The sequence below is a fragment of the Pelmatolapia mariae genome, linkage group LG14, assembly GCF_036321145.2.
Source record: "Pelmatolapia mariae isolate MD_Pm_ZW linkage group LG14, Pm_UMD_F_2, whole genome shotgun sequence".
Taxonomy (NCBI): domain Eukaryota; kingdom Metazoa; phylum Chordata; class Actinopteri; order Cichliformes; family Cichlidae; genus Pelmatolapia; species Pelmatolapia mariae.
The window spans coordinates 19,198,269-19,223,490 of record NC_086239.1 but is presented as its reverse complement, the minus strand read 5'-3'; the positions used below and the strand labels follow the sequence as shown (position 1 = coordinate 19,223,490).

General features: G+C 37.0%; 1 protein-coding gene across 3 annotated transcripts in view; it reads left to right on the top strand.

The window, feature by feature from the left end:
- zgc:172282 (leucine-rich repeat and fibronectin type III domain-containing protein 1-like protein) overlaps positions 1 to 25,222 on the top strand; it is a 175,478-nt gene that overhangs the window by 68,718 nt on the left and 81,538 nt on the right. For all 3 annotated transcript variants that reach the window (XM_063493572.1, XM_063493571.1, XM_063493570.1), the window contains exon 2: positions 11,224 to 11,327. The gene's annotated coding sequence lies outside the window, so the exon portion shown is untranslated. The remainder of the gene's footprint in view (positions 1 to 11,223; positions 11,328 to 25,222) is intronic.

Sequence of the window (25,222 nt, the reverse complement as noted above, 5' to 3'; positions counted from 1 at the left end):
AAGAGTCAAGGCTGATGTAGTAGATTCTGATTCATCATCACCCACCCAGGTGAAACTCATGCAATGGCCATGAACTGAACCAAAGAATTTCCTTTAATATGAATTCATCACTTCTTAAGACCTATTGACAACAATTTTCAATCCACCTCTTGTATTATTTGACATACCTCAGCCTTTTCTGCCTGTTTGCCTTCCTTACGAATGTCTTCTTGACATCCATGTTTCCACTGACCATTTCTGATGAGGTTTTGATGAACAGTAGATAGATGAACTGAAAGTTCAAGTGCTTCTCGGGTCCTCTGCCAGGTTTTGGCTGGACTTTTTTCCTATTTCTCAAGAAGATGACTTTCAGATACTGTTTATGTACTGTAGAGAATTTTTAGGCTTGCTACTTCTTCTTTTGTTCTCCTCAAATCTTTTAAGGACGTAATGCACATTATGCTGAGATATGCTTTTGGCTAATAGCTCTTTGGGAATCACTTTGTATTTTATGTTTAACTGCGGCATCTTTGTCTTTGGCATTGGCATGTACAAGGAAAAACTTCAGAAAGCCTGGGGAACTATTGCTCAATATCACTTTAGAAATCACCAGAAAGTCTGGCTTTTTGGAAGGAAAATAGAAAGAAATGAGTGGTGGCGCAAGACTTTTGCACACTACTCTGGAGTCAACAGTGCACCAGTGCATTTAATTCAGATATGATCTAGCAGCAAGATGTGTCGAAAGTGCGGCCTTGAAACTATATACCAGTTTTTAATCCTTATTGACAGTTTGATGGATGGTCAGTAGTTCTAGTCCTCAACCATGAAAATAGATTAAAGCCACAAAATAACCATGCTTCTGTTATCTATGCCATGGACACATTTTACTGTAAATAACACGGAAGTGTTTCAGATAGTATGATATGCTAATGGTTTTGTTGTTAAATAGTTCATTAAAAAGCAAAAATGTGTAGAATTTAGTGTTATGTTTTAGATTGTCTCAAAATATATTTGGGATTCATTGTTTTGTTTAAGTTTGATATTGGAACGCACCATTTGCTAGCAGTGGTTGGTGCTGCTCTCCCAAAGTGGATTAGGATTAGGGTTAGCATTAGCACATATGACGACTTAGACCTCAGAGGGTTAAAGAATACTTATTTTCTTATATTGAGGAATAGTGGAAATTGATGCATCAAACAACATTGATGCCTAATCTGGTGCTTTTACTCTATTTAAACAACATCACACAAAGAAAATGGAATTAAAAATGCAACATCTTTAAAGAACTGTTTGGAGATGCTGTAACAGCAAAGCCAAAGTGACATTATCATGCTCATACTCATACACTGAGAATTATACAAATGTTTTCCAAAATGTAGAAGGTTTATTGTATGTTTTACACTGTAAGGCAGACACAAATTTGAACAGACATAATGCACATTGTCAACTTATCGCTTACTATTTTGTAAGATAAATGTTTGGAGATGTATCTTTTTGGTTATATTATAGGCTGCTGTGTTTAGATAGATCCATCCCTTCCTCCCTTCTAATCTCTAATCCCCTGCACAGCTGGGGCACAGTGTGCTTGTCTGTGTGTCTGTGTCTGTGTGTGTGTGTCTGAAAGAATGAGGACGTCTTGTTTGATGATATGTTTTTATGCCTATATAGGCCATCATTAGCAGTTTATACAAGACAATAGAAAATGGTTCCGACACCGCCAGAGAAATGTATTTCTAATACTGCCGCTATGTTTGGTCTATTACAAAGAGATAAGGAACAGATCAGATTTGTTTTCTTTTTGCGCAAATCCAGTGTTGCAGTTAAGATGTGTACAGAAACACCTGGCAATTACAAAGTTTTGTGTTTTTGTTGTTTTAATTATCAGAGGCAACTTTTATACTGCATTTCAAAAATTTGAAATTTATGTTATCATTACTTTTTATTATTGTATTTAAAAAACTTAAAATTTAGTATATTAATTGTTCAGTATATGGTATCTGAAATATGCGTTTATTTTAGTCATTATCTCATATAAGTTTCAGCCACATGATTATAAAAAAATAAGAAATTCAGCATTTCACCTTACTAGAATATATCATTTCGCCTGTCGGTCTAGTTTAGTACTTATAACCACAATGGACTGGCATTGGGGATGGCTGCTGATTTTACAGTTTTCCAGATGGCAATCCCCAACACTCTCCAAAAGGAGCAGCAACAGACGGTCAGCGAAAGGATTGCCATTTCACAGAGTGTTGTATCAATGTGTAATAATTTACTAAGTTTACTGGAAGAGAAAAGTGTGGTAGAAAAGGTACACAAGCAATAGCGATGACGCAGCCTATTCAGGAAAGAAGCAATTTAGCTCAATTTAATTCAATTTTATTTGTGTAGTGAGAAATCTCAACAACCATCCCCTCAGGGCACTTTGTATTGTAAGGTCAAGTACCCGCAATAACACAGAAAAATCCCCAACAATCATATGACCCCCTCTGAGAAAGCACTTGGAGATAGTAGAAAGGAAAAAATCCCTTTTAATAGGAAGAAACCTCCAGCACAATCAAGCTCAGGAGGGACAGCCATCTGCCATGACCGGCTGGGGTTGAGGGAAGCATGTTCCAATAAATCCAGAGTCAACACAACGACCTACCAGAGCTTCATGTTTCCATGTGCTGATGAGATTTATGGAGATTTCCTTTTTTCAGTAGTATTTAGCACCTCCCCACAGTGCCAAAGCTATTACCAACACCAAGAATACAGACAAGCTGAAGGCCGCTACAACCTAGGTTTCTACTTGCTACATTCAAAGCACTTTATACAACATGTCTCATTCATACAAACACTTTTTTGTATATCTAAGCGTTGTCTATCTGAAATTCACTACGCTTGTTTCAGCATCGTTCACAGAGCCACAATCAGCACCTATACGGTTGATCACCTCCATGTCATTCTACATGGATACAATAAAGTGAAGAATCCTCAGTGTATGTTTAGTTACAGTGAAGTTGGACATTTGTCAGAAATTTACATTTCTGTAAATATTTTTTCCCTTTAATTTTTTGGTATATCTTACCAATAATTTGAGGTACTGGATTTAGATTTTTCATGAGCAATGAGCCATGATCAACAAAATGAAAACAAAGTATTGACATATTTAATTTTACATGACAAGTATAAATTGGAGCTTTTTAAAGGCCATCACATTAGCATTAATTTCCAGTGTCTTAGATGAGTTTCACACACCATATTTTTCTGCTCTACCAGTCTATTTCATGACTGTCATTCGTCCCCAGTGTATGACATGCATTTTATAGTTTTAGCTTACCACAACCTTACCTGATTTTGCAACAGAAGTTGCATGGTGTGTTAAGGACTGCATTGCAGGATAAATAAATTAGATTTTAGAATTTGGTGCTTAAACTCAAGTGACGCTGTCTGTACATGCTTACTTTAAGCTTACCTTATCAAAACTTAAATGATCTCACGCTTGAGATTATTATTTTCAATCAAATTAAGACTTGATAAACACTAAAGTAGGTGTAATGAGGGCATTTTGAATATTGACAGTGATTTCTCAAGATAAAAAGAGCGTTTGTAATTTTGTTGATTAAATGCAGTTCATGATTAGTAAACCAAGGGAGCCATGGTAGCAGCTTCTCTTCATCTCTTCTGCATTCTGTTTGGTGTTTGTCATTCAGTAGAAGAACTGTCTGCAATTTTTTACCTTTATCCTTCCTTTCTTGCTATTTTATCATTATCCTCCATTAGAACTGCGGTCAATAATACATTTTCTTATTTACAGCCTTACCCACCTTGACAAGTAGATTAGTACCATGTATTCCCCCTAACAATATAAAATTGAACCCAAAGACCCAGGCACTTTCTTTCCTCTGTACTGTGATAGCTAGTCTTGATAATACTTTATTCCACCAGCCAAGGCAAAGCAGTTGTGTTTTGGGGGACTGACAGCTGATCCCAGGGTTTACTTATCCCAGTTGTAATTTATTATTTAAAGATTTAAAATAACACATATTGTTCCATTAATTTCAAAATACGTTTAAATAAAATTTATAACTTACATGCCTGTAATCGCATTATAGACAAATGATTGGGATTGGAGGAAGAAGAGGAAGTGTTTTTGGCTCAGTTTCATCATGACCAGAGAGAGAGGTTACTCAACAGTATTTCATTCCTCGATGGATCTCAGTAAATTAGTCCAACATCTTTACCTCTATCTCAACATAATTACCTCGGACCAGTTACTCTGATGTGCAGTCACTAAAGTGGCTTAGCAGATGAGACTGTAATGGGACAGAGAGGGAGAGAGACAGAAAAACAGATAAGAGTATGCCCGTGAATCAGTATCTGTATGGCTGCGTGTTTATGTTGTGTTGGTTGGACTGGAAAGCAGAGCAGATGGGTTTATAATGAGGAAACAGAATGATTCTGATAATGATGACCAGATAATTATACCACATCTGAAGAAGGGAGGAAAGCAGTGGGGGAGTGGAAGTGGTGGTTTATAAATAAGCTGAAATGGATGAGAGAAAGAAGAGTGCATTTACACAATGAGGGGTTAAGAAGAGATGGATGTGTTTCATGAGAAATGTTAAGAGAGTAGAGCAAAGAAAATGAGATGAAAGCAGGACACTCCATTGATAGAAAGAACGAAATGTCTTTTATTATAGTTTCAAGGTCTGTTAGGGTCCTATTTTAAGTTGAGTAATGCTCACCTCCCCTGTACTGAATACTGAATATGTTTGAATGCATTTTTTGGTCTTGGAAACCTTTCAAAAAGACAGATTAATTTATTAATGAATTCCGTGCAGGTCCGTAATTAAGCTACTTTAGATGCATACCAGTCAGACCAGTTTCAACTACTAATACTAACACCATCCCAGCTAATTCACCCAATTCATCTGTGAGTCATAAAAAATTATTGAAATTCAATATACAAGTTATATTCAAAAGCTATATTATTAGTGGATAGGACCTGTCAAAAGGTTAGATATCCACCAGCTCACCTTCATAGAAAAAGTGGCAAAAGAAATATAACACCCATCCTTTTTAAGTAACAGAGTTCAATAAAATGTAAAACTGCATATATGTGTGTGTGTGTGTGTGTGTGTGAAAAAAAAAAAAATATATATATATATATTAGGGGTGCAACAATACTCGTATCGATATTGAACCGTTCGATACAGTGCTTTCGGTTCAGTACGCATATGTATCGAACAATACAAAATTTTTTTATTTATTTTATCAACTTTTCTTCTGACAATGCTGTCTGTGTTGAGAGCTCAGTGGATCTGCGTTCGACTACTCCGCCTAGGCTGCACTGTCGAGTGCAGATCCACTGAGTGCAGCGCAAGCTAGCAAGACAGAAGCTAAGCTCGTTGCAACATGGCAACTGCCTCAACGCTACCCGAAATTAAACCTCCCCCACCCTCATTCAGATCTGGCGTTTGGAACTATCTTGGTTTTCATGTGAAGCATGACCCTGATGGTAAGCGCGTCATGGACAAAAGTAAAACAGTATGTCGGATGTGCCATGCAATGCTCATTTGGTGGGAACTAGTGCGTTAGCGCAATTAGCTTGTTAACGTGTTGACGCCGTCCAGCCCCACGCACGGGGCGATCCGCGGTAACTCGTTAACGAAGATTTGCCGCGTTATGGCGTTAATGTCATTTTAACGAGATTAACGCTGACAGCACTAGTGGGAACACAACGAATATGACTGCACATTTACGCCAACATCATCCTAGTGCAAAGACAAGTGGAAGCAGACAAAAACAACAAGCACGCATGCTACAAACCTTACCCGAGTCATTTAGACAGCCGTTAGCACATGATTCTCCTTATGGGGACCTGATATGTTTAATATGCTGCTGAGAATATACCCCAGAAGAAGCGTATAGTATAGCTTTTATTTTGGAAAGAGCCATTTCTCTGTAATAAACTCTCTTTTCCAAAGATGAGTGATTTCTCGATCAGATAGATTTATTTTTTTTTATTATTTTGTTGTTTCAGCAACATTAAATTTAAAAACTGTACTTTTGAGTTAAAATATATATTTATAATTTTAATAAATGACAAATTAAAAAGACATGAACATTTTTTTGTATCGAAAAAATATGGAACTGTGACACCAAAGTATCGAACCGAACCGTGAATTTTGTGTATCGTTGCACCCCTAATATATATCTGTATATATATATATATATATATATATATATATAGATAGATAGATAGATAGATAGATAGATATAGATATATGGAAAAACTGTGTTGGAAGACTTCTGTCATTAGTCGTTTCCTGTCTCATTACATCTGATGAAGGAGTTATAATGATGATTTGCATGGGATGCGGGAGGATTAACCATTACCTGTAATCTGAGATTTAGCTAAACTATTTAGCTAACTATTCCTACTGTTTCCATTCTGCTCAGTTTGCCGTGTTAGACTCTGAACTTTGAGGAAGCCGACATTCTCTTTTTGAGTAAATAAAATATAATGAGTAAATATTGAAACTTGAGTATAAGTTGTTATATCTTTTTGTGAACTTTAAATAAGTATACTGGTAGTATCAACTGGCTCAAACTTAGAGGTTGGTTAAAAATAAATAAGTGATTTTATGCAATTGGACTCTGTGATTCATTATATTATATAATTGACCAGTTTACTTTGCACCTGCCAAAATCACTTACTAAAATATCCAAACTGTATTTAATATCTAAACTGTAGATATTCCCTTTTTTAGTCTTTAAAAGTAAACAGTAAAGCTTAAAGCTTGTATGTGAGTATTATTGTTTTAATGATTCTAATAGGTTGTTCTAGGCCATAGAATTAACAGATCCCTGAGGCCTATTATCCTGGCCAATAACATAATAGGCATTTTACCAAGTGCAAGGATCAATAAGGGAGAGCTGCTGTTAATGGGTGTGGCTGGTGCCTAAACTTAATTAACAGGGCTGCTCAGATGAGTTGGGTCATCAGAGGTATGGAAACGTATACCTCTAAATGTAGACAGTTAGAGCTATGCGTGTCTCTGTTAAAATGGTTTCCATTTCCTATTAGAGTAAGAGTATTAGGATCTGACCCTTTTGATGGAGAGCTGTTCCAGACTACCTGTGTGGTAGCCATCACACATCCAGGCACAAACACATGAACACCTCGAAGATGCTCATTTTTATCCTTTCTACTTTGTACACACACTTTGCTTCTTCCCTGTCTCAGTCATGATCCTACACACCCAAAACCGCACGCATATATATGCACTCCAACTCACTGACAGGTCATTTTACCACCGTCTAATGTAGCTAGTGCAGAGCGCAGATGCTAAATATAGAGGAAAACGAAGCAGAATATCAATGGCTCTCAAGATCATACAAAACAGCCGAGCAGTGATTCAGATAAAACAATAAGGCAGGTGCAAAGCGTGAGGCCTAAAGATTATTAATGGTAAGTTTGAAATAGGTTTATCTTAAAAACTGCCTTGTTTTACATGTAATTGTGTATACGGATAATAAACAATTTCTAATAAACAAAGGGAGGAGTATATTTCCAAATCCGATGTGGAAATGCGTCAAGCTTTTTAGAATGTAATTTAAAATGTAATGTATCCATGTTAACACTGACATGTGGGTCTTTTACATTTCAAATAATAGATCTTGTTGTTGTTGGTAGACATCATCATTTATTTCCTGTACTATCTATTTCGAAGTTGGATATTTTTGAACCTTATAATATTATACTCATAATTATAGTAATTAATAACAGTAATTACCCTAAATCTTTGGAACTTAAGACAACTCGGGAAGGAACATATTATATAGTGTTATAGGATCAGGTTGAATTTATTCATTCAGTTAGTGTTATGACCTTCATTTATTGTGTTCTGTTCTCCTCCATTTTCTATGTATTTGTTTCATCATTCTTTGTTTACGCTAGGCATTTGTACATGAGCACAATTGCACATGCTGTTGAGTTATGATGAGCAAAATAAACACTGCCCATTGAAAGGTCAGAGAATCTAAATGACGGCATGAAATGAAACACAATAGATCCAGCCAACACGTTCCTGTTTATTTGAAAAGCAACCACTACATTATGGGAAAATTAAGGGATGAGTGATTATTTGACAAGATTCTGGGAAATCTGGATTCCAGAATTCCCGAGCCCTTCATTAGTTGTTGATGTCAAGAAACTGCAGTGAGTTTGCACAGTACTGCGTGCAAGGAAGTAAGAGCTACACCTCATCAAAAAAAAAGGAGCAAATTAAACAACTGAATAGCAGAATTCTGTAATTCAATGGGCTCTACTAATAATTAAATTGATAAGATGAATTAAGTAATTCCACATTACTAATTATAAATACACGCTGGGAAATTATTACTTTAAGATTGCAGATTATTTTTACCTCCCCTAAGACTCACCAGAGTTAACACATTTTCTGGTAGGATTTTTTTTCCTTTTTTGCCTATTAAAATTGGCTACTTTCAAGTGAACTACAGTGTTTTTGAAAAGCTGCTCAGCTAAAGCTTGCTATAGTTTTCTCTACCTCATTTAAGCAAGCAGCACCAGACGTAAGGGATATCATAATGCAAAGTATCCCCTTGTGTATTATTGTTTTGATTGTTTTGATAGTAGAATACAGTTGTTTTTTTTTAAAGAAAGCAAAGAAAAACAAAAAAAACATGTTTAGCTTAAAAGGCCACATAAATAAAAGGAGGCAATCCAAAAGGTGTGTGTGTGTGTGTTCCTGTTTAGACGGCTTTGTGAGGACCAGAAATTGGCATTCTACTATACTTGTGGGGACCAACAGTCACTTGTGAGGACACACAAGGTCCTCACGAATTTGAAGGCATTTTTGAAGCTCAGAATGTGGTTTTAATATCAGGGTTACAATTAGGTTATGGTTAGGTTTTGGGTAAGCAGCTAGGGAAAGAATGATGTCAATTAGATGTCCTCACTAAGGGAGCTAAACAAGAATGTGTGTGTGTGTGTGGGGGGGGGGGAGTGTTCATGAAATTACATAATTAATACTTTAATTGTCAAACAGCCTCTGTTGTGTGTGCTTGTGTGTTGTCAGGTAAACTGCAACACTGACGTGTTAGTCATGTTGTGCATACAGAAAAAACATATCTTCTATGCTGTCGTTGCTCTTTGACATGATGTTTCAAATCAAGAAAAAGCTTAGTATGGTATTTTAGCTTTTTGGTCTGCATTCTTCCATCTGAAGAAAGTCAGGTTGAGTGTCTACAAAATGATCAGTTGTCCCACCGTTGTGTCACATTGCTGTTCCATGTCTTAGTGATGAGATGCCTTTGGGCCTGTGATGTGAGTAATGATTTTCTAATAACCTGCAGCTTGTTAGCTCAGCTGGCTTGGGAACTGACTGCCAAAGTGTCTCCGTCCTGTTTGATGTGTGCGTCTGTGTGTTTGTGTACTCTACCAAAACACAGAAGTATGCACTGTCATTTTCAATTTGATAACACTTTGATCAATGTTGGACGAATTGTTAAAAAGTGACATAATTTCTGCATCGCTGCCCACATTTTATGATGCCAAAAGTATTTTTAGTTAAAGCATTGAACATTCACATCACACCCTGACTTCTAGTCTTGTGTTCGCCATGGATGTAATTGGTAACTTGATGTCGTGTTTTAGAAAGCTTTTGGTATAGATTAACTTTGAGATAAGTGGAAAAAAATATAGGGTAGCAATGAAGGAAGTCCTCCCTCTTATGACATGAAAGAATTTACTGTATATTTAACTTATAATGGCTGAGACACAGTGTGACTGAAGATGCTTGTTAAAGTATATAATAGGTTTACAGAGTAGTCAAAGTAAAGCCGTGGGAGGTTTTATATTTCACATACCCGCATTAGATGGTGGTAGGTTTAGACAGTTAAGCTTCCCACCATGGTTTTTCTCATTTGTACTAAAAACCAACACATGCAAAAGGTAATCAATATTTTCTATAATGGCAAATGGATTGTCTTTAACTACTGTCACAGGAAGCTTTATAAAATATTTGAACTGCTTCCCTCTATAGCATGAAGAAAATACTGATATCCAAGTAAAATATAGTAGAGCTTCCTGAAAAGGAAACTAGTTTTCTACTTTTTAGCTCTCCAGTTCATAGAGTGTGTTAGTCTATACAGTAGTATCAATTAAATACACGCAAGTATTTAATAGATTCCCATTCATGATCCATTAAGGTTTAACCCTACTGACTTGGATCATCCACAGCCGTTTCCTGTACTGCTACTTGTGAATGACATTTGTAGTATTGATATGACATTTCTTAAAGGTGCTTTATACAACATTCAGAATCACTGGACTACAGAATAAACAGACACACTGCTGACATCTATCCCATCCCTTTACTGGATTTCTTCTTTGTCCTGCTTATTTCTAATAGACATTACTGAGCTATTGTGACATCACTATGAGCTTTAAAAAATAATTCTTATATAGTGTATAACATTCTAAATACAGGTAAATTAAATGGAGAATAGCACCCGTTTCTCAGTTAGACACATGGTGTGAAGCAGAGAAGACACAAAAGTAGGAGACAGAGAAGAGATGATCTCTTTAAAGACAGCAGCAGAGACTCTAAACACTGAGATAAAAAAAGGCGCTGTTGATTCACTCATGCATACATTGCAAATTCCAAATATGTTTTTGATGTTGTAGTGTTTAAAATGTGTTTAAAATCTCACATATAAAGCTTGTGAAAAACTATTTGATGGATTACTATAATATGTGGAAAACATATTCATACAAACATTTTCATGCTAAGTTTTACTCTGGATTTGGGGATGTGTTGTGATTGCTGATGTTCACAAAGGTTCGCGTGCAGCACATCCCCTTACTGGCTCCTGAATAGCCCTTTAGCTCAGACACAGTTCGGTGTCAGTGTATGCGGCTACTAAATTAGCCAAAATAGAACAACAAAACTGATGCCAACAATTACCCCAGTGAAACCAACAACTGATGGCCAATCGCCATTGTGTTTGTCAATTTGCCCCACTGGCATCCTAAAGTGTAATCACGTAGTAATTGCAGATTATAATTAGCAGTTGTTCATTCACACTTCTCAGTAACTTACTCAGCTACAATTCTATGAACTAGATGTTTCATAAAGGCTTTAAATTGTCACTAATGTCAACTTTGGGGATGTCGCTATAAACATTTGAACTCTAATATTGTCTTCTTTTTTTTTCTATTCTTTTCAACAGGTCTGTGGATCCAGCTTGCTGTTCTGTCTTGCTTTTCTGTCCATCTACCTGCCACCTCAGTTTATCTTCATGTTGAGTCTTAAAACACAGAACACCAGATAGAGGTAGGCATGGCTTTAGCTACAGCTTTAACTGGTATTTGTTGTACTGTAGAGTTTAAAGTGTGCTAACTGAGGTTGCAAAAGCGGCTCATTTGGGAGCTGTGACACTGTTGTTTTGCTTTAATTACACCTGAAACATACATAAACAGTTATTGCCAATTAACTTTAATAAAACTTTAATGATCCTCTGGGAAATTGGGTAAGTATAGGATATTACATTAGGCTCTAATTGATATCATTAGAACACACTCACACACACATATACATCCATTTTTGTTAGGTTTGCTAAATAAACTTCAGCTGTTTTATGTTTTTTTTCCCTCATACTTCCAAGTTCAGCAGTAAGTGAGACATGCTGCAAGCCTTGGTTTTCTTATGCATAGTGAATGGGAAAACAAGGCATGTGCCCTTGAGTGCACAAATTCACATGTGAAAGTAAAGTAATTTGTGTGTGTGTGTGTGTGTGCGTGTGTGTGATAAGAGCAGTGTGTTTTTTTTACTCCATTTTTCTCTGCCTGTATTGCAGACATATTAGGCACACTGCTTTAGGCAGGCAGACAGCTACGCCAAGCAGGGAGACTGCCCTTGCTGGCCCTGATACAGGATAGAAGGACTATAGATGGATGGATGAAAGATAAATAAGTTATCATTGTAAAACATTTGCAGATGATTAGCTGCCACATGTCTGCCTTTATCTAAAATTCAATTATATTTTTACATTTTATATACTGTCTTTTACTAGGGTGTTTGTGCTTAACAGAAGCATAACCTCAGTGTTTATTTATTAGTTTTTGTTTTTAGTAGCAATGATTAAAAACATACTCTGAGCACAGGTCAGTAGTCATTCAGTTGCATCCATCAGATTCCTGTTTGTCAGTTGAAATTCACAAAGGACAGAGAGTTGTCTTTTAAAAGGATACCTTTGAAGTCCCTGAGAGAGATCTATGTATGTCTGGGGTTTTTTTTTTTTTTTTTTGGGGGGGGGGGGGGGGGGGGGGTATAGTTACTGTTATGTTTTCCTTTATTTGAGGATGTCTTGTTTTTTTTGTCAGAAACCAAGCCAGGAGATTTTTTAAACTGTCTGGGATTGTTACCAAAGCACAATTACTGTGGATTTTATGGAATGGTTTAATCCTTTGGATCACTAGGGACAAACCAGAAGTTATCAAGACGAACATGACAAGCTATACAGGAAAAGCTATAAAGAAGTAATTATAGACCTATGATTATCCATTCTATATATTGTTCAAATAGACAGCATTTAAAAAAAAATATAGGAACACTTTAAACACATCAGATCTGCATATTTCTTGTACATTTTTTTAATGTTTCATTTATTTTCGTTAGGAAGATAACGCTCTTGCAAGGCCATTTGCCTTTTTGTATAACAAATTGCTCTACATTATTTTTTTAGTTTTGCACGGTCAGCTAATTTAGATTTTATACACTGAATAAGAAATGTTTATTCAGTATAAAAGAGTCAGCAATTTTGTGTGAATGCAGTAGTCCTATGATGATTAATTTTTATTGATTCATTGTTTAACATCAAAGCCTATAGGGACAAAGTATGCAGATTCAGTTCTTTCTTTTGACTTGCTGGTTGTACGAGACATAGAGTCAGACAACTTACTTCTTATCTGCCTAATTACTTTTATGACACACTCTAATGAATGTGTCCTTAAACCATGTGATATCCATACTTTTGGCTATTTTTACCTATTACAAAACAGGTTTCACTTTTCTCAGTGATCTTTCTTCTTACATCTCAAACACCATAATGTGCTGTTTGCATCCATCCTTTAAATTACTGGCCATAATTGACTATTGTGTTTAGAAGCAGGCTTGACTCTGCTTGACTACGATTCCACTGAAATCAGTAGTATCTGTCAGTTTGATGGGCCCGTCCATAGCCTGTTGAAAAAGGTTTGAGCTTATAAGGCTCAGAGGCCATTAGCTTCTACTGTGTGTGTGCATTGTGGATAAACCCGTGTTCTTTAATTAGACACCAATGGGAGACTAGCATGCAATACAAGCTGCACCTGGCACTGCTTTTACTGCTCAGGGATCAGTTTTGAGGTGGACATTGTGGAAAACAGAGCTAGTATTGACAAGTAAACAAGCACTCATGTTAACAGATAAAGTTTCTCTTACTGATTACTCCTTTAGCAAGCTAGCTAGGAAAGACTCATTGATTGAGAAGGGACACGCTTACCAGAAGTTAAACAGGTGTAATCATAAAAACACAAATAACATAAAATAAATAAATAGTAAAGGATGACTTAGTGGTAGCCCTACTGTACGACAGACTGGTGACGTATACGAGATGTGTAATAGGCTCAAGCCCCTGCTGTATGTGTGTGACACTTTAAATAAGGACATGTTCTTTACTCTCAAAATTGCCATGAAAAAGTACATTCACTTTATATTCTCCAAGTTCTCCTACATAAATTGCTTCCTAATGCAAAAGTCATTAAACAGATACTATGGAACACCCCATACATTTAAAATATGATGTAAGGCAAGAGGCTATACCTGAATTAATGTAATTTTATAAATGCAAGCCCTTATTCGGATAATTAGACCACCAAAATGGGACTTGAGGAAAAAAAGAGGCAAATTTACACATAGTTTAAAAGTATAATTATTTTATTGCACAAACCAGGTTTATTTGCTCTTTATCAGCAAATATCTTGGGAGAAATGATCCTATATCTGAGTTTATTCAGCTGTATCATGACACAGCCTCATTCGTTTTTTTTTTATCTAGAAGTGTGTTAGTCTGTGTGCTAAACTGTGACCTTTACTTGGCGGAGAGGCATGTCTTGCATTTTGTCTTTATCCATACTTGTAGGTATATACAACATGCCAGCAGATATCAGAGCAAAACTTAATAGATTTCCCACCCAGAGACCTTAGATAAATAGAGAATCTAAACATTCTATTGAAGCTGAGAACCATGACAGCCATGTAATTCCCTAAGCTGCCTGTGAAAGCCATAATATTCATATTTCTTCATAGCAATAAAACCATATTACCATATGAAGGCCATAGGATAATATTATTATCAGCCAGCTCTCTGAGTGTCTCTCTCTAGTGGCAAGGATCAGTTCAAAGCACAGCCCAAGGCATGTGTGCATGTGTGTAATAGAAATCATGTGTGTGTGTTTGTATATATGTGTGTGTTTGTGTCTGTGACTCAGGGTGTATGTGATCAGTTCCCTGAAGCGACAGCTGCACACCGAGCTCCTGAATGGAGAAAGCTTCTCTGTAATGACTACCAAGTGGCAAGCATGTCTCTCCCCTTTCTTTCTACATACCATTTCCTGATATTTTGCGTTTACCTTTACCTCTCTCATCAGTGACTGCATGCTGATCAGCTTCCTTTCTCCATGTGTCTGATGTCCTCTTTTCTTTTACTCTTTCTGTCTTCTACTCTTTCAGTCTTCTCATTTGTGCTTTACTTTTCCCTTTTCCCTTTCTCCTGTAATAATATTACTCTCCAATCACCATAATCCCTAAATTAGAACTGCTTGATACTGCTATCTGCAAATTGAGACACATCTTTCGCCGCCAAACTTGTATAATACCTTGAAAAAGCAGACGAAAGAGGATGAGGAAATGAGGATAAGAACAAGGACAGGTAGGAGCAGATGGAAGAAAGCATGAGAGGAAGCACGAAATGAAAAAAAGAGTGAAAGAAAACAGATATATGGTAGATGATGGATAAAACCGTATATCACTCCATTTTTACTCAAAGGCCATGATATCAGAAACCTGCATTTTCATCCATAGGGAAATAGGTAGATGATTGTCTTCGTCACAGTTTCATGACTTTAGCTAAATCTTGATGCTTAAATCTTGCAGTTAGCTCTTTCCAAGTTGATAATTAATTTAGCAATGAGCATTTTCTAAAGAAACAAAAGATAATGTAGTTTAATAATGTCCTTTGCAGACAATGATCTCCCAGTCTGTCCATGTTGTAATCTGGGATCTTCCTTTCAGCATTTTGGTATCCAGTCCAGTATACTATTCATTATAGTAATAATATATGGTAATCCATTTATATTTTTAGCTTGGGCTCCTGATTGTGACTGAATTCTTGTGGTTGATAAGGCACATATTTATATATTTGTTCTGGTTATAAATGAAACACTAAGGAACTAGGGAGGTGTGGCTTCTGTGACCATTATTTTTGGTTTAATGATGCTGGTGATTAGTACAAAATCCAGTAACTCTAAATTTTGGTTATTTCACTTTTCATAGGTCCCCAGTTTTGCTCCTTTTAATATGGCTGTCCCTGTTCTAATGCCAAATTGCTTATACATCTTTGTATTCCCTTAACTTGATGGCAGAAGTCATGTTAATGTTGTTTCTGTCTTTCGCTATTGCATGATTAGCTTTTGGGTATGCTTTTCGTAGCAATGAAATTAGGGAGTAAGGGTAGAAATGATCCTACTCAGAAGTAGATGAGAGAGAAAGTTTGAAATGATAAAATTTCACATTTTTAGTTTGTCAAAGCTACTGCATCTCATTATTATAAGCTCCACTCCACCAGAAAATCCAAAGTAAGAATAAAAAGTTAATGACATATGCAGCCACATTGTCTAGTGTTTGAGTTTAGACAGTGGACACTGTTTCTTAGCATAATGGTAAGTAAAAGTATAATAAGTTAAATGTGAATTAGAAATTTTTAATGTAATTAAATTACAAGTTAAAGTTGAGAATTATTAAGTAAGTAATTAAAGAATAGAGTAACACAATGCTATTGGTGTTAAGTAGGTATAAAACTGAGAACTATAGTGTGTGTGTGTGTGTGTGTGTGTGCTTGTATGGTTAGTATTACAATAAACCAGATGCTATGGTAGTATTACAGCACAACAAGCACTGATGCACTGTCCCGGCAGCCACAATCATCTCATTACACATTGTACTGACAGGAGAGAACAGAATGTTACAAAGGAGAGTCCAAGAACCATGCAAAGAAAAAAAAGAGAGAAAAGAAACCCCAGAACAGAAAAAAACAAACAAACAAACAAACAAACAGAGGATGACCGTCACACGATGAGAAAAAGAGATTAAAAATGAAATGTTAAGAGAGAGAAATAGAAACAGGACTCATGTAGCCAAAAAGCCATTAACAAGTGTCTGTTACTTTCCCCAGCTCAGATTTGTGAAAGGCATCTGTGTGTGTGTGTGTGTGTGTGTGTGTGTGTGTGTGTGTGTGTGTGTGTACGGGTTCGTACTATCCTGGTGGGGACCAAAATCTGACTTTTACTATCCTGGTGGGGACTTTCTGCACCGTGGGGACCAAAATCCAGGTCCCCTCGGGGTTGAAAGCAATTTTCACACTCAAAATGCGGTTTTACTGTCAGGGTTACAATTAGGTTATGGTTAGGTTTAGGGTAAGGGTTAGGGTTAGGCATTCATTTTTAATGGTTAGGGTTAGGGTAAGGGGCTAGGGAAAGCATTATGTCAATGGGATGTCCCCACGAGGATAGCAAACCAGACATGTGTGTGTGTGTGTGTGTGTGTGTGTGTGTGTGTGAAAGTAGAGGTTGGCCAGGACGACTTTGTTTATCATCTCATATATGGGTGATGACTTTAACCACTCACATTCAGTCATGTTGCATTAGTCACACAGACCTAAAATGTGTATACCCAGACCAGCTAAAGAGTGGTTGCCAGACGTTGCTGGCTGATGTTGGGCGAAATCGGTTTACATGAAAGATGCTCAGTTGTCTGCAAACACTCAACATTTACTTAATACTGTCCAAACTATAGTGACAGTTGGAAAAAGTGAGAAAACCACCTTTAAATTAGAGAAATAACACCTGACAATGGAGCTTTTCAATGAAACTACATTCCCTACACTTGATAAAACCTTGGGCTTTAGTGACACAGAAAAAGGAGGTGATCAGAAATGCCTCAGTCTTGCCACAACATAACACAGCAACCTGTGATGGTTTTCAGAAAGATCATTTTGAATGTGCTGTACGGCTGTATTTGAAGCTTGGAGTCATGTGGTATATTTAACTTGCACAGTGCAGCAGGGATTATATGTATCATCATAGTCACCGTTCCCAGGGGGGCATTTGCTTTCAACATATCCGGTACTTTGACAGATTTGAATTACCTGTCAGAGGACAGGTGTCTTACCTTTGAAGAGACAGTTCATCTCAGCCAACTGAAATTCCTTCAGTTCTGTAAATTACTACATATTTCTTAAAGCTTATTAAACTGAAGTTAAGACCCTCTTACTGAACTCATTTGATCATTAGCATCAGAAATATAATTTCTGCACATGTAATGATCACTTACTAATGGAAAATGTGAATGCTTTCATGAATATCGCTTCGAAAAGAAAGTACTCTACTGGACACAGCCCTCAAAACTGTACTGTTACTAGAAGGCCTAGGATGTTCAGGATGACAGTACAGTAGGACTCAAATAAATGTACAATGGTCTCTCTCTGTGCTCCCTCACTCATGTGTCCTTCAAAGACCAGAAATTAATCATTAAAGACTCATTCACTCAGTAACTATAAGTTCAATAAAATATTATGATAGAAGTCTGCAGACTGCAATATGAATCCAAACTGTGCCAAGACTATATGAAACTTGAAAATGTGGTTGCACTTCCTGGTTGAACAATGCATATGACCTATTCACATCAGCTCCAAGTTGAGTTCATTCAAGCGTCAAAAAATGGTCTACAAAGGAAAAAGTACATATCTATAGAATACTGTAGAAACGTAAAAATTTAAACATAGAAATTTTACCTCCTAATACCCGAACTCTTTCATGGCATGCATTTTTAATTTCTCTTTGCTATTTGGGCTGATTGGGACCTGATGAATATAAAAACAAAGAATTCTGAGAAAAATGAGATCCACATATGTGGACATTTGTTTTAAAGCAGTGGCAGTATAATGTCCTCGTAAGTGGACATCAGGCCCTTGTAGAGCAAAACCTATTGTTTTGGTCTAGACAAAATATGATGTACCAAAATGTGATGTCCACATATGTGGACGCCAGATCCTAGGTGGTTAATAAAACATCTGGATAGAAAAGTATTAAAATAACTCTTGTGGCAGACTCTGGCAGAGTGTGGAGTAAAGGCTGAGTGTAAAAAAAAAAGGTTGAAAAATAAGTTTAAAAGAAAAACAGTGAAATAAATTTTTTTTTGTCGTTTCATTCAAATTAAAATCTTGCGTTTTGAAATAGTAATCTGAGGACTTAGCAATTACAAAATGAACTACTACAGTAGATCGTTAGCTCCCGAACTCAGTGTAGAATAAGCTAATTTTCCCAAATTATTATTCAAGACATTAATTTGTCACAGAACTTTTAATAAAATTAAAACAAATTTAATTGGAAATAGTTTTTTTAATTCCTTTTTTCAAGGAAATAACACATCTGAAGTTCTAGCTGAGGCAGCTGCTGCCCTGGCAAGGAGAAGAACTAGAACACATTTTCCAACTCATTTCAGAGAGTGAACAGCACAGTTCATGGGCTACAATAATAGTGATGCCCACAGAGGAAGTGTCTCATTCATCTCTTGTTCTCCTCCATGGGAAGGTCAGGGTCAGCTACAGAGCAGCACAACAGGGCCATCAGGAATTCAGTTTCTCCCTTTGGTAGGGCGGATCCTTGCTATACAGAGGTTGCGCCCTTGTCCCTCAACTAAACTATCTATCTATCTATCTATCTATCTATCTATCTATCTAGATAGCAAGATCGACTGTCTTCATAAAAGGCAGCAGAATTTTAATTTCAGTCTTTAATCAAAGAACCCATTTAAATAACACATTTAAACCCAGCTGGGGCTCTAATAGTTTTTGCACTGATTAACTGCATTTTTTTTGTTTCAATACTCTAGAAACTGCCAAACTCTTATATGCTTTTTGTGATTCAAAACAAGAATTTTTCCTCCACTATATATCTTTTCATCAAGGTTTTACTGACTGTTAAACATGTTTTAGAGACATGTGATTTTGTATCAGATGAGAAAGAAAGCAAGCTTGGTTGTGCGAAGAGGGACTCTAGAGGGAATCTGGATATACTTTAGGGGGTACCTCAAACTAATAAGAAGCGATAAAATATTATTTTTTAAAAAAGGTTGGGATTGATTCTCTGATTGATCTTTAATTGTTTTGAAAAATAAATAATGCAAATAGTATCTCATACACAAATAAACAGTGGACCACTGCACTGCTCCTGTACTTTGAATGCCACACAAGTACAAGCTCTCTTTTTTTCTGTCTTTTACTCTCATTCTATGACTCTCTCTCCCCCACGTTCACCCTCTCTGACGGCAACACTCCAGATTCATTACTTGCGAGATCTCCAGACCAATCTTGTACTTTCTCACAGCCCCCATACACACACTCTCACTACACCCCCACAAGCATAACACACACATACACACACACGTTCTTCCCACCTCCTCACTGTTACCATCTATGTGTCATTGGCTGTTGCTTAGCTACAGGCCCCCACCAAGTTATTTGCAGCCAATGAAAGCTTTGCCTTCAACACTGGTTTTGACACATAACCCATTCTGGAGGAGCACTTTGTTTTTGCTATAGCTTTATCTCTTTCCATTGCTCTTGCCACCGTTTTCACCTGTCCTTCATTCACTTTCTTTCATGCCTTTCTGTGCCTTGATTTTAGCTTTCGGCTATCAGTTTTACCTTTTTACTTTACTTTGTTCTTTCGCTTGATTCAGTGGGAAGAAAGCATAATGGGTTTTTATTACTGAGGAGGTGACACGAGAAAAGACAAATAGGTGTATATGAGGTGCAGTTTTGTTGCAGTGACAGCTGACATATTGCTGACGTGAAGGTGTAAAGTGTGCACTTTTGCCATCAATCATTGTAGTATTATACAGAGATTAAGCACAGGAACGCATTGCACAATGATGTGTTAATGGTGAGTACATATGAGTTTGTTAGTAACCCAGTTTTCTCAATAGAGCAAAGTCTGCAGAAAGTTGATTCTGTTCATCTGGACGTAGCGTTTTTAGATACTAGGTCCAGATGAACAGAATGAGCTTTTTGGGATTTCCCCACCTGGGTGATTGAGCATGCTTCAAGACAAAAACATGAAACACACACCAAAGGGCATCTGAGCACACACACATGCACGCTCATACACATACACACACATACATGCACATACATTTCTGTGGTTACACAGGACGCCACAAAGGCATGCATTTATGTACATGAACACTTATGCACTTATGAGCTGTAATGGAAGTATTTTTCTACTGTCTATAGTAAACACAGGAGTGCATGCTTATACGCCCTTAAATAGATCCTTAAGCAAAATTACATGTGTTAATTATTCAAACAGACATTCAGCTGCACTGGTATAAAAGGAAGGAAACATGCACTATAAGCAGTCAGTAAGCACATGTGCAGAGGCACACATGCGCATGTTCATGCTTTAGCACACACACAGTACATTACACACACAAGATGCTCTTCAGTGATTCTGCAGGAAGACTGACAGGGTAATCCATCTCCATTGCATGGTGCAGCGTACTCTAGGAAAGCATGGTGGACACAGGATAAGTGCAGGGCCTGAAACACAGTATAAGTGATCATACAGGCTTCGGCACACATATGTGCACACAGGCACAAACCCACTATTATTGGCATAAATGGATACTTTGCAGATATTGAATGCAGTAGATTTTTTTATTCTGGTTAATAAAAAATTGAGGATTGTCTAAAGGAACAGATGTGGTGATGGTGGTGTTTATGTAGTGACGATATACGAATGGTCACACATGGGTTCCATCTATCTTTGTGGCAAAAGCATGACCTATAGAGTACAGTGAATAATAAAGATTTCCAAAACCACTCACCTGTTTTGAATAATAAGGAGTTATTGTTTGCTGATTTTAAAAGCATTCTCATTCACGTGGTATTCCAGCAGTGAATTTTTGTTAATTCGCCTTTAAAAAACTTATTTTATTCCAGGGTGATTCAGTGGATTATATTGCACCATACAAATTTTAATGGCGTTGTCTTCCTGTCTTGCATATACAAAGTCTGCAAGATTTATTCATACAGTATATCATTTTTTATGTGTTACTTCGGCAGGAATGAGCCTTACTGATTGCGAGATCAAACGTTGCCAGTTGGAGTAAAATTCATCACCTGAGGCCCTTATACTAAATTAGATTCTTTTGAAATTCATAAGAATATGACATCATATCACCAGGACTTAGCTAGAGGCTAGGACAGGGGCTGCCATTATAAAGATATCCTTCAATGGGCAATTAAGAGAAGAGTGAGATGACATTTGCTTGCCCAGAGGTTACAATCAGACCTTACTTTGTTAAGCCAGTGAAAGCAAACTTGGGGCCTGAATCAGTGCACATTTCAGAAAATTCAGTTATAAATTCAGATATATTTTTTAAAAGTCATTATTTTACTCTCACTGGGGTGTTATGGGGCATGTGAGTCAAGTCACCAGGTGACTATGAGTATTTTGAAGAGTAAACTGTTTTTGGAAATGTTTTTTAATGCTTAAATGGAGATTTTAAATCTGTAGATGACTTAAAGGGGACATGAAACGCAACAAATGTAAAGGCTAATTTACACCACTGAGCTCTGCTCTCAAAAACTGACATAGATCTAAAACTGTCTGTGAAGCTGGATTTAAGAAATAAGTTTTTAAAAAAAAGACATCCCTACTTTTTTTCCCCCCAGTGGCCTTAATCCTCTTCCATAGATTCCCAACTGCTTCTGTAAGAAACCTTGTTATATTTGTGATGTCATGTACATATAGTAGGCTGTTATGTTGTAAACTGTCTGGATGTTCTTGGGAAGAGAAAGATTATTTTATTACCTGTCCTGATAGCATCAGCTGATTGCACTACTTGGTACACTCCAGTGAACCACCTACCACCTGGCTCAAACAGGCTCTTCGAGTGCAGCTAGCCAAACAGCAACAGTCAATTACTGCTAATGAGAAGGACAGTGAAAGCGGACGGTATATCCTCAGTTTCTTAACATAAAACTCAACCAGGGGCAGCCCAAATCTGATCCCCTTAAACTGATTTTAAGGTTTAGTGCCCTTATTTCTCTCTGAGTTATCGATTCTGTCACTATCTAGCTAACATAAACTAATGTAAGTCTATCAGCCGCAACCAGCCAACCACATGACATCACGTTCTGACAGAAGATGGTGATAAAATGTTTTTAAAACGTTAGCTTTAAGCAGTGTTTGGGAGTAACGGAATACATGTACTGCTGTTACATATTTAAAATACAAAATATGAGTAACTGTATTCTGTTACAGTTACCGTTTAAACGGGTGGTATTTAGAATACAGTTACTTTGTTGAAATAAATGGATTACAGGGCGTTCTTTTCCTGTTTCATATGTTAGGCTGTCCCCCTCTCTATTTTTGGTAATTCCGGTGGAAACTCAAACAAAACACACGTTAAGAGGCTCTAATGCCTGTGTCTCAATCTCGTGGCCCATGTCACCTCACCTGCAGCCCGCATAATGACGTGAAGAAATATTTTTAAAAATTATTCAAAAAATTATGTATTATAAAGGTAACAGTCAGACTGTTACAGGCATAGCCCTAAAGAATGTAGCCTCATGGGCAGTGTAGTCCGTGCTGCAGGGAGAATGGACTGCCATACCGGTTATGTGTCTGTGAGCACGAAGGAGGGAGAAAAAGGAGAGTGGAAAAGTACGAGTTGTCACCGAGCAGAAACAGGAGATGGAAGCATGTAAATATAATAATAACCACTGCAGCCAAAAAGAGTGCCTGACGAGCCCAGTTGTAAGTACGCTATTAAGACTCGACTGTACACCGTGTCCGTGTTTTCCTCCGAAACAATAAGTTCCGTTGGAGCAGCCTTTCAACGCCTCTCTCTTTCTCTCGCAAGCAAAGTTGACCCAGACAACAAAGTAAAGTTAGTTTTCTGCAACGACCCTGACACAGAACCCGACGTATTAGCCAGAGGTCTCTTTACTACGGCTCGGAGCCGCGGACCTGTTTTATATACGCGCGGAATAGTTTTCTATACGAGATCGCCGCAAAAAGTGCAGCCTTACCTAATGTGAACCTACTGTTACTCATTTATATTAAGATTTAAATCTAGTTGGTATTGGTATGGTAAATAGCCTTCACTAATAGTAATAAATCACACAGTAATAGTACATTCATGTAGTTGTAAAAAGTATATTAAGTAATCCAAAGTATTCAGAATATGTTACTCTCATTGAGTAACGTAACGGAATACGTTACAAAATACATTTTGGGGCATGTATTCTGTCATCTGTAGTGGAATACATTTTAAAAGTAACCTTCCCAACACTGCATGTAACCTTCCCAACACTGACTTTAAGTGCTTATTTCTTAAATCCAGCTTCACGGACACTGTTAGATATATGTCAGTTTTTGAGAGCAGGGCTCATTGGTGTAGATTAGCCATTATATGTGTAGCATTTCATGGTCCCTTTTAAATTAGACAGAACTAAACCTTTATGTTGAGCATTTTTGCATCATCACTTCATTCTCTGCTCATTCCCACTATCATTCTTTTTATCTGACAACTAGCTTTTTATTCATTTTCATTTCTGTTATGTTTATTTATACCTGTGATGCTTTCTGATGTTTCTCTCCTGCTGATTTTTGCTCTCCCTCTTTCTTTTTCCATTATGTGTGTCTGTAGTGATATGCGTTGCAAATTGCTTCAGATGGGACTATAATAACACTGCTCTCTTGGTTCTTAAATCTCACAACTAATCCATTTCTGCTTGTGTGACCTTTAGTAAATTCTGCTTTGTGATGTCACATCCTTGATATTTACAATGTGAATGCTGTAAATATTGTTTTTCTTTTGTTTTCCATTTTGCTGTAAATGCATTATGTTAACTGGGTTTGGAGTACTTTGATCATGTCTTGTTCTTTCCGACTGAAGAGCACAGGCTTAATCGGAGGACACAAGGGACCACGAGGGGCTGTCATCACAGCGAGCGTCAATATGACCTGTGAAGATTTTTGTTTTTTAGGGGGTTTTCTTCTCAGAAATTGTGGATTTTTTCCCCAGTGTGCATTGCTAATTACCGCTTCCTTCAGATCTCTCCAGTATAAGTGAAGTCTAAACACTCCAAAGCAATGCTGCTAGTGTGTTTGATTCTCTTGCTTTTTTATTGCACAGAGTAGAAATCCCTGTTTTTTTTCTGCTACAATATCTGGCCTAAACACACTGAAAAATACCCTGTCTGGGAGCAGCTGATTGATTCCCTAATGCTAAGGAGAGATCATACTGTCAAGCAAAACAAAGAAACTCAGTGTGTTTGTGTCTTACTTTGCAAAAACATACAAATTCACAGTGTTTTTCTGGTAGTTTTTACAATTGCTTGTAAAAAAAAAAGCTGTAGTGTAATTATCTCAGAATGATGCTGGGTGCAATTAGGTGTTGTTTTTAAGCGCTGACATTTCTGCTGATATGAAGAAATTTACCAGATTTTGTTGATTTGACATCCAGTATAATAGGTTGTTTAAGGAAAAAGATTTAAATCAGTTAAGGATATTTAGTTGGCACTTTTATTTAACTTTATGGCCCTATGACATTTATACTTTTTAGATCTTTTGTTAGCCAAAGAGGCATTTATGAATATCTGGCACATGTAACACTGATGGGTCTTGATAACATGTACACTATCTGTAATTAACAAATACATTATGAACACTTATGTCAATAAAGTGCTCTTGTCTGTATTATCCATCCATTCAAGGTCACACAGGGGTGTTAAATTCCATTCCAGTTGTCATGGAAGAAGGAAGGTACACCCTGTACAGATGGCCAGTTGATCATAGGGCACAAAATATTATTGCTTGTTAAATGTTATTGCTGCTGTAG